This window comes from Triturus cristatus, chromosome 11, assembly GCF_964204655.1.
Source record: "Triturus cristatus chromosome 11, aTriCri1.1, whole genome shotgun sequence".
NCBI lineage: Eukaryota > Metazoa > Chordata > Amphibia > Caudata > Salamandridae > Triturus > Triturus cristatus.
The window spans coordinates 989,351,896-989,367,353 of NC_140594.1; the positions used below are offsets into that span (position 1 = coordinate 989,351,896).

The 15,458-nt window shown below is 54.9% G+C and overlaps 1 protein-coding gene across 6 annotated transcripts in view; it reads right to left on the reverse strand.

Annotated features, from left to right (window-relative positions):
* HLTF (helicase like transcription factor) overlaps window positions 1-15,458 on the reverse strand; it is a 397,768-nt gene that overhangs the window by 136,456 nt on the left and 245,854 nt on the right. The window lies entirely within an intron of this gene.

Sequence of the window (15,458 nt, forward strand, 5' to 3'; positions counted from 1 at the left end):
CAGCTGTGGAGGAATGGACACAAAAAAGGGGAAAAAGCATGGGCCCCTCTGGGCCCTTTTAAAATAACTGCGCTCATCGTTGGAGCCTCGTAGGCTCTGAAAATAACTATGCCCCATCGTTGGAGCCACCTAGGCGCTAAGAACAATTATGCACGCAACGGTGGAGCGGCCCGCTCTCCTAGCATGACTGCTCAGACTCCCGGACAAGCCCCTACTCACCAGGCTTACTGGCACAGGATTCTCTCGCTGGAAGGCGGAACCGGAGCTTCTGTCTCCTTCACCCGGGCCCCCTCCTGGGACCCGGGACTCTGCTTTTCCGCGGCCGCCACCGCGGGGCTCTCCCTCGCTCATGGGAACCCCACATCATCCTTGGCGCCGGAATCCTTTTTTGCGGGGCTTCCCTTCACTCGCGGAAGCTCCGCCCTTGGGAAACGTCGCCTGGGTTGCTTTTCGGGTCGCGCTGGGCAGCGGCCCGGAAGGGATTTCCTTTCGTGGCTCGGGCCGCAGCGGTAGGATGCGGGGTGGGCCCCCGCCATCGAGGACACATACCCGCTATATTAAAACTAGCGGAAAATAAGCGGGGTGGGCACCCGCCCATAAATAATGAAATAAGCGGGGTGGGCAACAAGCCTCAATGCGGGGGAATCCCTACGCTGGGGATTCCCTCTAAGAGGATCGCGGCCCGGCACTGGAAAGTCCACACAGGAGCGCTCCTCCTCACGGGCAATTAAAGCGCTCGGCAGAAGTAGAAATAAAAGCGCACACCAGGCGCTAAGAGGGAAGTCCTTGAAGTCCTTTAGGGATAAAGAAATGGAGCAAAAAGCTCCCAGCAAAGGGGTCTTCAGGGATGAAGGGGCAGTGGAGGGCTCAGGGAGGCAAGCCCTCATGGCAGCCCCCTCTGGGCCCCAGCAGCAGCACGCCCCGGCATGACTCTGGATCAAAACTGAACAATTTCATGGGGTCACAGCCCCAATATTTATACCAAGAAATCCCATTGTGTCACAGCACAGGGCTTGGGGATACCAGTCAGAACTGGTTTAGGGGAGCTTTGGAGCACTTTGTTTTGCTCAGCTCCTTTCTCCTTTGTCCGGTGGGGGCTCAGGGATTAGACGCACCACAGGGGGCGGCGCCAGCATTGTGGAGGGAAGGCACAGCCCTATTTAGGTCCCTGGTGCAACTCCTCTCTCCCATCTGCATGCAGATCTCTCTATTCACCACTGGGCAGACTCATCCTGGCTCCTGGAGCTACCCACATCATCCAGCACCTGTCAATCACAAGCCAGACATGCTATTCACATCAGGCAGGCAGGCAGACACACAGTACACAGAAATGCCAACTTCTAAAAGTGGCATTTCTCCACCAGTCACCATAAATCTGCGCACACCATTGTGCAGCATTTATTCTCACGGGTTCACACATACTAAACTCGCCCCTGCACTCCTCTCATATCATGAATTACCATGGACACACATCCCCCATGCATTCCTATGGGAGGGCAGGCCAATCTCACCACACACACTCAGAGAGCGCACGCACTTTACACTGGGCCACAGCGCTAAAGTGCGCAGAGGCCTAAAATCACTGCCACTATGTCAGAGCTCAAGGCAAAAAGTTCAGGGGTGAACCTGCCAAAAGGTTCAAGTCCAACAGATATGAAATTGGTCCGCCTGTCAGAAACCACCTCTCTGGGGAATCCCACGCGGGAAAGATCCCCATTAATGCCCGGCCCACCACTGGCACCATCGTTGTCCTGAGAGGGATTGCCTCTGGGTACCGGGTGGCATGGTCCACCACGACCAGGATGTACCTGTTGCCCATGGCTGTCTTGGGATCCAGTGGCCCCATAATATCCCTCACTACCCTTTCAAAGGGTGTTCCAAGAACAGGAAAACGTTGGAGAGGAGCTTTGACATTCCTCCTACTCTTGCCACTTGCCTGGCAAGTTTGGCAAGACCTGAAGTGTCCATCTGACTGCCTTCGCATTTGGGGCCTTCTCCCCTGTAGGCACTGGGGCGTCCCTTTCAAGGTCCTCCTCCTCCCGGTCCATGGGAACTTCAGGGGCCGGTTTCCCGCCCCCCTGCCCTTTCTCTTGGCAGGGACTTGGGCTATTGTTCCAGGCTCCAAGTCCTCTTGATCACCCTTTCTGGCTGCTATTGACCGAGTAGACACGCATGCCCACTCTGGCAACCCAAGCATCTCTAAGTGAGACCTGAGCTCAACATCCTTCCATAAGGACTGCTCCAGGTCGTTACCTAGCAGACAATCTACAGACATGGTAAGGCTCAAAACCACCCTTAAGGGACCTGAAACCCCCCCACACTCAAAGGGAACCTGCGCCACCATACACTGGCGCTCTGAGTTGTCCACAGCAACTACTTGTTGGAATGCCCCTGGGAATACTTGCTTCTCAGAGACCAGGTGACACCGGACTGAAGTCACACTGGCTCCAGTATCTCTGAGAGCCTCTACCCTTTTCCCATTGATGGTCACCCAGGTGCTATATTTATTTGTGCTAGGGAGCACCTGGTTTCCTGGGACCATCTCATTGTCCCCTAGTGAGACGAGGGTAATTTCTGTGGGATCCCCACCCTCCTGTGGGCACCCCTTCTCCTCAAGCGCTACACTAGCCAACACCTTGGACTGTCCACCGGTGAGTGGCAGTATCCCCTTTGGGCACCTGGGGTCCCCCTTTAAGTGACCCACCTGGTCACATGAAAAACACTTGTGGGGGCCGGTCTCAGCAGGCTTTCCTGTAGAGACCCCTTTCTTCTTATCTCCTGGGGGATGGGAACCTTTACCCTGGGTACTAGTTTGGGGCCCTTTAGAGAACTCCTGTGCCTTACCCATGTCTCCCCCACTTTTCTGCTGGGGTCCCTGCCCACCTTTGGCTGAGTCTCCCCCAAACGCTTTCTTGTGAACCTTGTTACTCACCCAGCAGTCCGCCTCCATAGCAAGCTTCCTAGGGTCAGTCAGCTTACTGTTGGACCCGGCCTCGTAGAATGGCCCTCCGTGCCCCCGCACCACCGAAACCTGGGCCTGCAGCCCAAGCACACGGCCCAGCCGACCCTTTCCACCAGGACACCCGCACCAACCCCGGACATCCCCGTCCATGGCCTCTCTCCTTTCGGCCACCCCGGGCCCGCGTGCCCACTCCATGCAACAAGATGGCCGCCCGGCCCCAGCGAGACCCGGGCCTCGAGGCGCCACTCCGGCTGGAGGACATCACGCTTCCAGGGGATGAGAGAGGGAGGAGCAGTTTCTATCGCACCTCTAACTCCCCTGGGACGATGGGTTTCGATCGGCCCTCCGGCCTCCCTGCGGGCTGGCTCCGTGCCTGCTGGGTGTCTGGGACTCCTCCCGACCCGGCCCTGAAAGGATCAAAAGACAATAGCAGGAAACCCCGACAAGCGGCCCCCAGGTGACAAGACCCCTGCCTGCACAGACTCCGGACATCAAAGAGGGGTCGACCTATAACAAGGGGTGCTCTGAGGCTGTCCGGCAGATTCGACGCTGGAACAACGAGAGCCTGCCGACGCGGTCGCGGCTCCTGGAACTTGAACCCACCTGAGCCCTGCTGAGTGACTCGCGGCTCCCTGAAGATCGTAAGACCTCCGAACTTGTACCTGAGCCCTGCTGAGTGACTCGCGGCTCCCTGAAGATCGTAAGACCTCCGAACTTGTACCTGAGCCCGCTGAGTGACTCGCGGCTCCCCCAGACTCTCACGGTCCCGCCGGACCCCGACTCCGACCACGTATCCCCCAGCTCGAGGATTGTGAGCTGTGCGCCGGATACGTCCCTGCTTTGAACCGTTACCAGAGACAGTCCCGCTACCCCCTACCTTTCCGAGACTCTTGAGCCCGTGCTCACCTTGTACATATTTGCTGTGATACCTATTTGATAAAGCTTGTTTTCTGAGAATACCCAGTGTGGTCTCTCTGTGTCGTGTGGTGCCAGAAGTACGATCCTAGTTGCGAGATTCCTCCCCCTGGGGAATCTCTCGCCAGTGCCCGGCTACAATACTACACGGGTGGGGCTCAGGGTAGTCAGGACCCCCTTCCGGGCTCCTCTGAGGTCGCCGTCTAACACTTACTATCAACTAGGTGCTGGCGCAGGGGGCGTGGCCGAGCCGAGCTGCAAGATGGCCGCCGTGTAACGGGGCTCTGCCGGCCGGACAACAAATCCGTCAGCTCATCCGGTCTCTGCCTTGATTTTTGAGCAGGGAAGACACGGCGGGTGGTGCCCGGACGCCGAGGATCCCAGCGGTGCTCCTGCGGCAGGAATCGGCTGCGGGAATCCGGAGATACGTGCCCTAACGGATCCGGCGGCTGGGAGGCGCCGCGCTGGGCGGCGACATTGCTACGCGGGGCCCTGGTCGCGGGCCGCTAGCCGACAGGCGCGCTGAGACTGGCGTGGCCGCCTGCAGAGCGCAGGCTGCCCTGCGATTGGAACCTGAGGTGAAGCGGCGGGCCCCTGCTGGGCTGTGAACGGCCTTCGCGGCGGAGCTGGAGCGCGCTGTGTGCTGGCCTGACGGACTGACTGCCGGGGCCTTGCCGGCGTGGCCGCTATCTGCGCAGATGACTGGACCGGTGCTCCTGCTGGCGTGAGGCGACGAACGACGGACGCTGCGACCACTGGTCGGCGAGGCCAGATCCATACCTGCGACGAGGGGACTCCGGCTGTCTGGCCGGTGTGATCCGTGCCCGGGCCTCTGGGAGTCTGCGGCGCCACGAGGCGGTGGCGGAAAGAGCGTGAGAGGCCGGGTGACTCTCCGGGCCGCTGCCTGGTGCCGTCCCGCGACCTGGGTGGGCCGAGAGCTGGCTGGACCTGGCCTACCCGTTGGGGCCGCTTGTAGTGGCGAATACCTGACCTCTGCGATCCGGGCGCTGGTTGGGGCCCGTGGCCTGTGGCGTACCAGCTGCCCCCCTTCATTGGTGCCGGGGGGTGAAGACCCCTCGGAGGCGAAATGGGGAAGTCGGACACCAAGCAGCGGAAGCTCCACTTTGAGAAACAGGCTTCCCGCGGCGCTGCGGCGGTTCCGCCATCGCCGAATGTGGTCCCTGAAACGCAGCCAGATCCAACACCGGAGGATGATGTCCGAAGTATGTTCCGCGACCTAAAGGGCTGCCTCAAGGAAATCGATGGCAAGCTCGACTCCATGGCCCAGCGGCTTGATGGCATCTCCCATAAGGTAGACCAGCACGAGGAGCTGATCGCTGCGGCGGAGGCGCGGATTGCCGAGTGCGAGGAGGGCCTCGGGGACACCCAGGAGAGGTTACTACGCATGGACAAAGTCCTGGAGGTGATAAGGGGGCGCAACGAGGACTTGGAAGCCCGTTCCCGAAGGAATAATGTGCGTATTATTGGCATTGCGGAATCCACGAACATTGGAAACATGGAACAATTCGTTGAGGGAATGTTCCGCGAACTGTTTGGGGCGGACATGTCGGCCATGTTCCTGGTCGAGCGGGCGCACCGCACGCTGGGCCCGCGACCTGTGCCTGGAGCTCCGCCACGACCGATTCTGGCACGTGTTCTGAACTACCGAGACAGGGATACCATCCTGAGGTTGGCGCGCGAAAAAGGTGAGCTCCGATTTCAGAACATGGCCATCTCCCTTTTTCCGGATTTTACGCAGGCGGTGCAGGCTGCGAGGCGAGAATTTATACCGGCTAAAAAAATATTTCAGAAGTTGGGGACTAAGTATGCCATGTTGTACCCGGCCAAGTTGCGAATACACCACAAAGGGAAGCCAATGATCTTTACGGCCGCGGCGGATGCGCTCAAATTTGCGAGGCAGACAGAACGCTCGCAGCGTGAGTGGCGGGATGAGCAAGGCACTCCTCCGCTGGGCCAGTTAAGCGACACTGAATGACACCGCGCACTATAACTCTGAGATGTGCTGAAACGCTGGTCGCCGTGACTGTCAAGTGCACGGACCGGTGAGAACTGGCTCGACGTAACACGGCTCACTTTGCGAATGCCTCCCGGAGCACTGCGGGGGAGGAATGCTGGGCCTCCTTTGCTGTAGGTTGTTGTACTGCGTTGACAAAAGGCAGCAATGTTCGGCCACCCTGTCACTTCTAGACGGGGGAGTGAGCCGGTGACCCCACGCCCAGTGGGATGATTCCCGAGATACTGTTACGTGACATTAACTGTTGGATGGGGTGGCGGGGGGGGAATGTATCTCAACCTGTTTGGGGGGTTGGAGTGGGTGGAGGGGGGGTTCTGGTTATTGTTGGTTGTTGCTATCACACTGAGTTTTCTTACTACACCACGGCGTGACGACGCGGCCTTGCCACAGGCGGACACTATATGGTTGCCGATCCCCGGGAAGGGGCAGCGGGGGGGGATTCCCTGTGGGCCCTGGTACGTGAGACATTGGTAACCTCGCCACTGTATGGGACACACACATATATGCCCCCCTGACCGAGTTGCACTGCCTTACATGGAATATCCGCGGTCTTAATGACCACCGCAAGATACGCTTGACTCATGCACATTTGTCACGACACCGGATTGACATCTGTTTCCTACAGGAAACTCATTTGCCTCGCAACGCCGGGGACAAGCTTCGAGGTGCTAGATGGGGCGAGATACACACCTCCGGCTGCTCCAGCTATTCCCGGGGAGTGGCTATTCTTATCCGTAAAGGCCTCCCTTGGCAAACGTTTAAGGTAACTGCTGACACTGAGGGGCGCTACATCATACTGACTGGGAAACTCTTTCACACGCCGATAACGTTAGTTAATACATATGGCCCCAACTCAGATGACCCTGGGTTCTTCCGTCACGTCTGGCACCTGGCACAATCACTGGGCGGAGGGGCCTGCATGTGGGGAGGAGATTTCAATGCTGTGCTGTCGCTGGATCTAGACAGGGAGGGGGCTGCTCGCGCGCATCACCCGCAAGCTGCCGGTCTCATACGCGGCCTAATGGCAGATTATAATCTACTAGACTCATGGCGGGTATTGCATCCAGCGGTTAGGGAAGGCACCTGCTTCACCCCACACAGAGGAGCCTGGTCCCGCTTGGACTTCTGGCTTTTGACCCCGCAGGTCCATGCTTGGGTGTCTGCAGTCGCTCACAAGGCGCGCACCCTCTCAGACCACTCCCCTGTCGAGCTAACTCTGCGTGTCCCCCAGCCATACATCACGCCCTTCACGTGGAGACTGCCGCCACAGGCCCTGTCAGACCCGGTGTTTCGGGAGGATATCCATCAACACATACTTGACTACTTTGAGCACAATGAGGGCTCTGTGACATCGTTGGGCACCTTGTGGGACGCGTTTAAGGTGGTGATACGGGGCCACTGCATTGCGGGGCAGGCCAAAGTCCTGAAAACTATTAGGGGTGCGCTCTGTAAATTGGAGGATCGCCTGCACTCACTGGAGGTGCAGTACTGTTCGGACCCTTCGACTGCCACGTTGGTGGACACTCGCGCCACGCTCACTGAATATCAGACGGAGGCCGACAGGGAGCTTAAATTCCTAACTAAGCATGCTGTGGCCCGCAGATATGGGGAGGGGGATCGCCCGGGCAGAACGCTCGCCCTCCTGCTACGCTCACAACGGCCCTCTCCTTTTGTCTCCTCAGTGATGACTGCGGGCGGGGATACCGTGTATACCCCTCCGGAAATACTAGATACCTTCCGGTCGTTTTACAGGGACTTGTATAGGGCTCGGGCAGCCCCCCCACAGGCGGAGCTGTCTGACTATTTTGATACGATACAGCTTATATGGTTTAATGCGCACCAGAAAGGTTACTTTGATCGACCATTTGAGGCAGACGATGTACGGGAGGCAATTGGGGCATTAGCAGCCGGTAAGGCGCCGGGACCGGACGGCCTCCCGGCGCAGTTTTACAAGGAATACGCAGACCTCCTGGCCCCCCGGCTGTTGGCAGTATATGCGGAGGCGGTCGAGTCAGGTATACTCCCAGACTCCATGAGGGAGGCTGTCATCATTACCCTCCTGAAACCGGACAAGGATGCCCAGCAATGCGACTCATACAGGCCACTATCATTAATCAACACTGACGCTAAGATCTTTGCGAAAATGCTCGCAACTCGGCTACAGCCGGTGTTGCCCCTGATGATCCGCCCGGATCAGTCGGGCTTTATACCGGGACGATCGACGTCCCACAACCTCTGCACCCTCTTCGGTGTGCTGCACTATTTGGCCCCCCATGTTAAGGCTGCGGCTGTGCTGCTGGACGCCACCAAAGCGTTCGACTCCCTGGAGTGGGGGTTCCTGTTTCCTCTGCTGCAGCGAATGGGGGTGAGTGAGGCCTTTATCAGATACATTAGACTGCTTTATACCGACATTACTGCGAGGGTAAGGGTAAACGGGCTAGTCTCTGCGCCATTTGCCATTCGGAGAGGCACGAGACAGGGTTGCCCCCTGTCGCCTCTGCTTTTTGCCATCGCCACAGAACCTCTGGCTGCCCGCATTCGACAACATCATGCGGCCAGGGGCATTGGCTTCTCGTCAAGGGCGCTAACCATATCGTTATATGATTAGATGATGTTACGCTATATGTCTCTGATCCTCAGGTTAACCTCTCCCCTCTGACACGAGAACTGCTGGAATATGGACGGTTGTCGGGGGTAAATATAAATTGGGAGAAGTCAGTCATTCTGTCCCTGACTACCGGGACTCTCCGCTTTACCCCGGACTGCCCGCTGAAATGGGCAACTGGGCCGGTACGATACCTGGGGATCTGGATAAGCACAGACATGCAGCAGATATGGGCAGAAAATTATGGGCGTGTGACGGGTTGGATTGAAGAGCGGGTTGGCCGTTGGAAGCATTTGCCCCTTTCGCTGGCTGGCAGGATTGCGGTGGCCAAAATGGTGATCCTGCCTAAACTCCTCTATTTATTCGTGAATATCCCGCTGCCCCTGACCGCACATTTCTTGCGACGGCTGCGCTCACTGATGGTGGAGCTGGCCTGGGGGGGGGTAAACAGCCGCGGGTGTCCTGGGAGACCCTCACTCTCCCACAAAGACAGGGAGGCCTGGCTGCACCAGACTTCTCACTATATGCCTACTGTGCCCAGGCGCAGTTCCTGCACTACTGGGTGCACCCTACACCGTTTCAACCGCATGTGGCGATCGAGACTGATAGGGCGGCTCCGCTGCCGGTTGCACTCTACACGCCACACGCCCGGAGGTGCACGGACATCGACCCGGTACACGCACTCAGGTGGGCCTGGAATGGGCTGCGACGTAGGGCCGGATTAGATCTTCTTTATACCCGCTCTGTGCCGCTGCGCGGTAACCCGATGTGGCCGCCGCTGCGGACTACGCGGACCGGGGAGCGGGCCGCGGAGCTGGGCCTCAACACTGGGGGCGATCTGTTTCCAGGTGACACCTTCCTTACGCCGGAGCAGATGTGTGGATCGGAGGCCCTGACGCTACTAGACACGCTTCTTTATTACCAGCTCCGCCACTCAAGCAGGAGGCTGTTCCCCACGTTCCCGGCGCCACCGCCGGATCTGCTTGCTTTGGAAAATGTGTTGTCTGTGGAATCTGGCCGCAAGCTGATCTCCAGATTGTATGTGCGAATGCAGACTAACCACCCCGTGATGCTTCCGGCGGCGCGGGGCCTGTGGGCGGCGGAATTGGGCGCGGATATTTCTGAAATACACTGGGACTTGTGCTGTAAGCTACTTGAGATTCTGTCCCCCAACTACAGGCTACGCCTGATCCACTTCAAATACATACACATGACTTATCGCACACCGAACCGGCTGCACCGCATGGGTTTAAGGGACACCGATGAATGCTGGCGCTGTCATGCCCCGGGGGCCACCTTTGTACACATGGCGTGGGGCTGTCCTGCAGTGGCGCTGTTCTGGACAAGGGTAGTGGAGATAACATGTGCTATCACAGACCTACTGATCCCATGCACACCCCAGGTTGCACTGCTGGGGATTTTACACATGGTTGAGCCCAAACACCGTAAGCTGCCAGCGATGCTATTATTACTGGCCAAACGACAAGTTGCTATGCATTGGGGAGTTGCTACGTCACCTAGCATTAAGGTATGGGTTAAAAGCGTTGTCTATTGTCAGACCCAGCTGGCCCTGTACTGGGAGCTTATGCCGATGAGATCCAGGCCTAGGGATATATGGGGACCCTTCATACACTGGCTGGAACACACTCCGCTGCAAACGCTGTAGTTAGATGCTATCCCCTAGTGCGGGAGGGTGAGGTCAGTGCTTGCTGCTGCCAATGTGGCGGGTTGGCGACTGTCGGGGTGGTGGGACACGGTTGGGAGGAAGTGACTGATGGTCGGTTGGGTACAACGGAGAATGATATGTAACACTGAGTTGATGTCCATGACATTCCGTAATTGGTGCCTTGTTGGTTGGGAGACGTGTCGTCATTGCTTGAAATATGTACGCCGCAGTGTGAAGCATTGTTGTAAGTTTGTTACTGAAAATGCCAATAAAAAGAATTGAAAAAAAAAAAAACTAGGTGCTGGCGCAGATCTGCAAAACATAGACTAGACAAGTGCTCCCATGCAATCAATTTGTAGAGCCCCTGAAAATCTGTCACATTACTGCCCTTCACCCAGCCATCCAGCGACCTGCAGAACATATCCACACATTCCAACCAAGTGTTAGTCTCAGACTTTTTACTGGACCTAAACTGATCCCTGTACTTTTCAGGAGTGAGTCCATACCTAGTGAGGAGAGCATCCTTCATGTCAGCATAGGTGAGGTCCTGCCCCTTACCCAAAGCTATCAGGGTATCCCTAGCTTCTTCTGGAAAGAGAGGCCACACCCTGCCCCCCCAGTTCCTTTCAGGGACCCCATTCATATGAATAGACAACCCGTACCCTTGAAACCACCTTTGTACGTCATCCCCCTTCTTGTACTCTTTACCTACATTCTTTTTTTTTTTTTAAAACAATTTTTATTAAAACAACGAACAAAAGTACACCTTTAGTCATTACATGGTAGATCTGTGCGGTACAATGTGTTGTCATATCATTCAATTTCTGACATTGATTGCTATTGTCATACAGGTACATCCAAGCCCAGTTTTCCGCCACCCGCCACCGCCCTCCTCCTCCCTGACCCTCCCTCCGGTCGAGTCCCACGTGATAATACTGCCCTGAGTTTAGTCGCTTAGCTCGGACTCCGAGTTCGATACAGGGGGTTCGCATAAGTTGCCTCTGTATGTGTTCCATTTTCCCCATATTCTCTGCCATCTCCGGGGGCAACCTCTGTTGACACACACCACCCTCTCCGCCATCATGGCACTATCTAGGTCACGGCACCATCTCATATGGGAGGGGGCGGACTGCGCCCCCCAGTATTGCGCAAGTGTCCTCTTTGCGAACGCTAGTCCGAGGGCCACCCAGGTTTGGTCAGCTGTGTTAAGGTCAGTGTCGTCCCAGACATTCAGTAAACACATCCGGGGTTCCGGCGGGACATCCTGACCGGTAACCCGTGAGATCGTGGCCATGACCTCCCCCCAGTACAAGGTAATGTCAGGGCATTCCCATAACGTGTGAAAGAAGGTGCCTTTCTGTCCACAGCCCCGCAGACAGATCGGGGTAGGTGCCCTCCCCATTTTATGGAGCATGTCTTTAGTGTAGTATATCCGGTGCAGTATTTTAAGCTGCACCAGCTTTACTTTGGAGGGGATAGCCACCTCCCGGGGAGGCGCCAATTTACCTACATTCTTGGGGATGTGTACAATCCTATTTGTGTGCGCTGAAGAGTTGCTGCCACCATCTGAGCCGGATCTACTTTTTAGCTCCAACTCCTTGAGACTTCTCTCATGATCTAAGATCTTCCTTTCCTCCATGGCTATTCTGTTGTCTTCCCTCTCACTTTCTATCCTGAGTTTCTCCAACTCGAACTTCCTTGCTTCCCTCGGAGGACAAGCTGCCTGGTCTGGAGTGTTCCCCCCCCTCCCAAAAGCACATCCACCCTGGAAATAGGCTCCTCCGCCTCTCCACTGAGATCACCAGTTTGCCCATTGGCATGTCTGGCTGCTACCCAGGCCCTCAGTGCCTTTTGTAGCTCATCCTTCCCGGTGAGGCGTATGACCTGGACTTTCAGGTTCTTGCAAATCGTGTTCAATTCCTTAACGTTGTAGGATTCCAACCTATTCTCCTCAAAGGCAATTTCCATTGATGCAATTGATGATGCTCTAGATTCAGGCATGTTGAAGTAGCAAGTTCAAACTGGCAAGATCAAAAATAGGCTAAACAGAAAAAGAACAAGTATATGGTCTGAGATATGGTAGTAGTGTACACCAATCACTGTCAAGTGCAAACACAAGTCCTATCCTCACCGCTGACAACCAATGTTAGAAATGGGGGTCTCTAGTTGGCATGGGCTTGCACCTTTGTCCAAATAGGGACCCTTCTTCCTAGTCAGGGTAAGGGAGTTACACTCCTAAAATAACACCTGCTCACCCCCTTGGTAGCTTGGCACGAGCAGTCAGGCTTATCTTCGAGGCAGTGTGTAAAGCATTTGCACATAACCAACAGTAATATAGTGTAAGCACTACAAAAGGACACTACACCAGTTTAGAAAAATATCCAATATTTTTATACATACTTGAGACAAGAACAAAACGATAAAAATCCACAATACAGTACTTAAAAATCTTCAGTTGTCAAAATAACCTTGTAAAACAGTTCCTTGATGTCAATAGCTCCGTCCGGGGCTATCACGGCGTCGTGCGCAAACAAATCCAAACTCTTCGGGCTGACTGCGGCGTCACGGGCCAGATACGGCGTTGGGAAGACCCGCAAACAGTACCTTTAAGAAAAGCAGGGCATCGATGACCTCTCGTTGAGCTTCCGAACACACGGCGTCCGCAGGCGTCGGTTCCGGAGGTCGGTGCAGGAGTTGACAGGACCCTCGAAGTCACACGCATTGCAGATCGAACTCCTCTTTGTTGAAGTCAGGAGCGCTGGCGATGGCCGGAGTCGGGTACTGCGGTGCGAAGTGCAGCGGTGTGGTGCCCTCAGGTCACTGTCTCGGTGGCGGCATCAGATGGGGGAACAACCTTTACAACGCAACTTTTACAACGCACTACCTTTACAACGCATTTTTTACAACGCATAATCCATTACAACGCATGACATTACAACGCATGACACTACAACGCATTTTTAAAAACTACCTTTACAACGCATTCCATTACAACGCATACTACCATTACAACGCATACCATTACAACGCATAATATTACACTACACTATCCAACACTTACCCTACTGTTGCACCCCCTGGAGTTAGAATAGAAATTTTTACCCCTATACTATCCAACACTTACTCTACTGTTGCACCCCCTGGAGTTAGAATAGTAATTTTTACCCCTATACTATCCAACACTTACCCTACTGTTGCACCCCCTGGAGTTAGAATAGTCATTTTTACCCCTATACTATCCAACACTTACCCTACTTTTGCACCCCCTGGAGTTAGAAAAGTAACTTTTACCCCTATACTATCTAATACTTACCTTAAATGCAATTTAATATTATGCGTTGTAATGGTATGCGTTGTAAAGGTAGTATGCGTTGTAATGGAAATGCGTTGTAAAGGTAGTTTTTAAAAATGCGTTGTAGTGTCATGCGTTGTAATGTCATGCGTTGTAATGGATTATGCGTTGTAAAAAATGCGTTGTAAGTGCATGCGTTGTAAAAGTGTGCGTTGTAACGACATACATCCCATCAGATGGCGTCGTCAGTGAGACCAGGGTCGCGTGTGAGATGAAGGCGGTGCTCGTCACGGTGCTGGCAGGTCACGGTGCAAGCAGCGTCGTCGTCGTTGCTGAAGCGCTGTCGTCGGCTGACGAACTGGAGTCGATGGCACCGGAGTCGGTGGGCCAAGGCTGCGGTGCGGGATGAGGGCGGTGCGTGGTGTAACTTTACGAGCAGTGCCCTCGAACCACGGTGCAAGCAGCGGCGTCGATTCCGGCATGGAGCGGCGTCGTTGGGTATACCAAGGCGTCGTCGTGAAGCGAGGCGGTGCGGTGCCCACGGGTCTTGATGCGAGCAGCGGCTCGGTGGCGGCGTCAGCAGGCATCGTCAATGAGACCAGGGTCGCGGTACGGCGTCGCAGCGGTGCCTTCAGGACACGGAGTCGGCAGCGGCGTCGAGCTTGAAGTATTTGCTGTTCCTGAGACTTCTTGAACAGGGGGCAAGCTCTACCTCAAGCCCTTGGAGAAACTCACAAAACTAGATAGCAGAAAGTTCAGTCCAGTCCTTTCACTGCCCAAGACAGAAGCAGCCACTGCAGGCCAACACAGCAAAGTGGTAGTTCCTCCTCACAGCTTCTCCAGCTCTTCTTGGCAGTCTTCTTGATCCAAAAGAGTTCTAAAGTTCTGGGGTTTGGGCCCTAATATTTATACCACCAAATCTCTCTGAAGGCAGAGGGGCCTGAACCTAGTTCAAACCAGTTCTGGGTGCATTCTGCCAGTGTGCACCTTCTTCCTTTGTCAGTGTGGGCTTGGGACATCAGACACACCACAGGAGGTGGAGCCAGTATTGTGGAAGGCAGGCACAGCCCTATTCAGACCCAGGTGCTACTCCTCTCACCCATCTATGTGCAGATAGGTCTATTCAGCCCTGTGCTGACTCATCCTGTCTCCTGGAGTCTCCCCCAGTCCCTGTCACTCACAAACCAGACAGACAATACACAAGCTAGCAGAGGCAGGCTGGATGATTAGGTCAGAAAATACCTACTTTCTAAAAGTGGTATTTTCAAACAAAGAATGTTAAAACCAACTTCTCTAAAAGATGTATTTTATCATTCTGAGTTCAGGCATACTAAACTCGAATTTCTACCATGTTCCCTGGGTCAGTTAGGATTATAGGATGTTATAGTCAAACTGCCCATTCTGGCCTATAGGGAACAGGTAGCCTTGCAATAGTAAAAAACGAAGTAGGCTGTAATTCACTATCAGGACATGCCACACACACCAGGGCATGTCCTACTTTTCACATACAATGCACCCTGCCCACAGGGGTACCTTGGGCCTACCTTAGGGGTGACTAACATGTAGAAAATAGAAGGTTTAGGGACTGGCAAGTGGGAGCACTTGCCAAGTCGACATGGCAGCTCCAGGCTGCGCACAGGCTCTGCATTGGCAGGCCAGAGTCACACTTTACGGGCTGTTTGCGTGGGTGGCACAATCCAGTGCTGCAGCCCACCAACAGCATTTGATTTTTGGGCCCTGGCACTCGCAGAGCACTTTACTAGGGAATGGCACATAAATCAAATGGGCCAATCATGGAAACACCAATCCATAACAAATTTTATAACAGGGGCACTTGCACTTTACCACTGGACAGCAGTGAGAAAAGTGCGCAGAATCATTACACCAGCAAAAACAGAGTAAAAACCGGGAGGTCAGAAAGCAAAAACTCAGGGAAAACACGCCAAAAGATGCGAAGTCTAACATTCCCCCATAATATTCTCC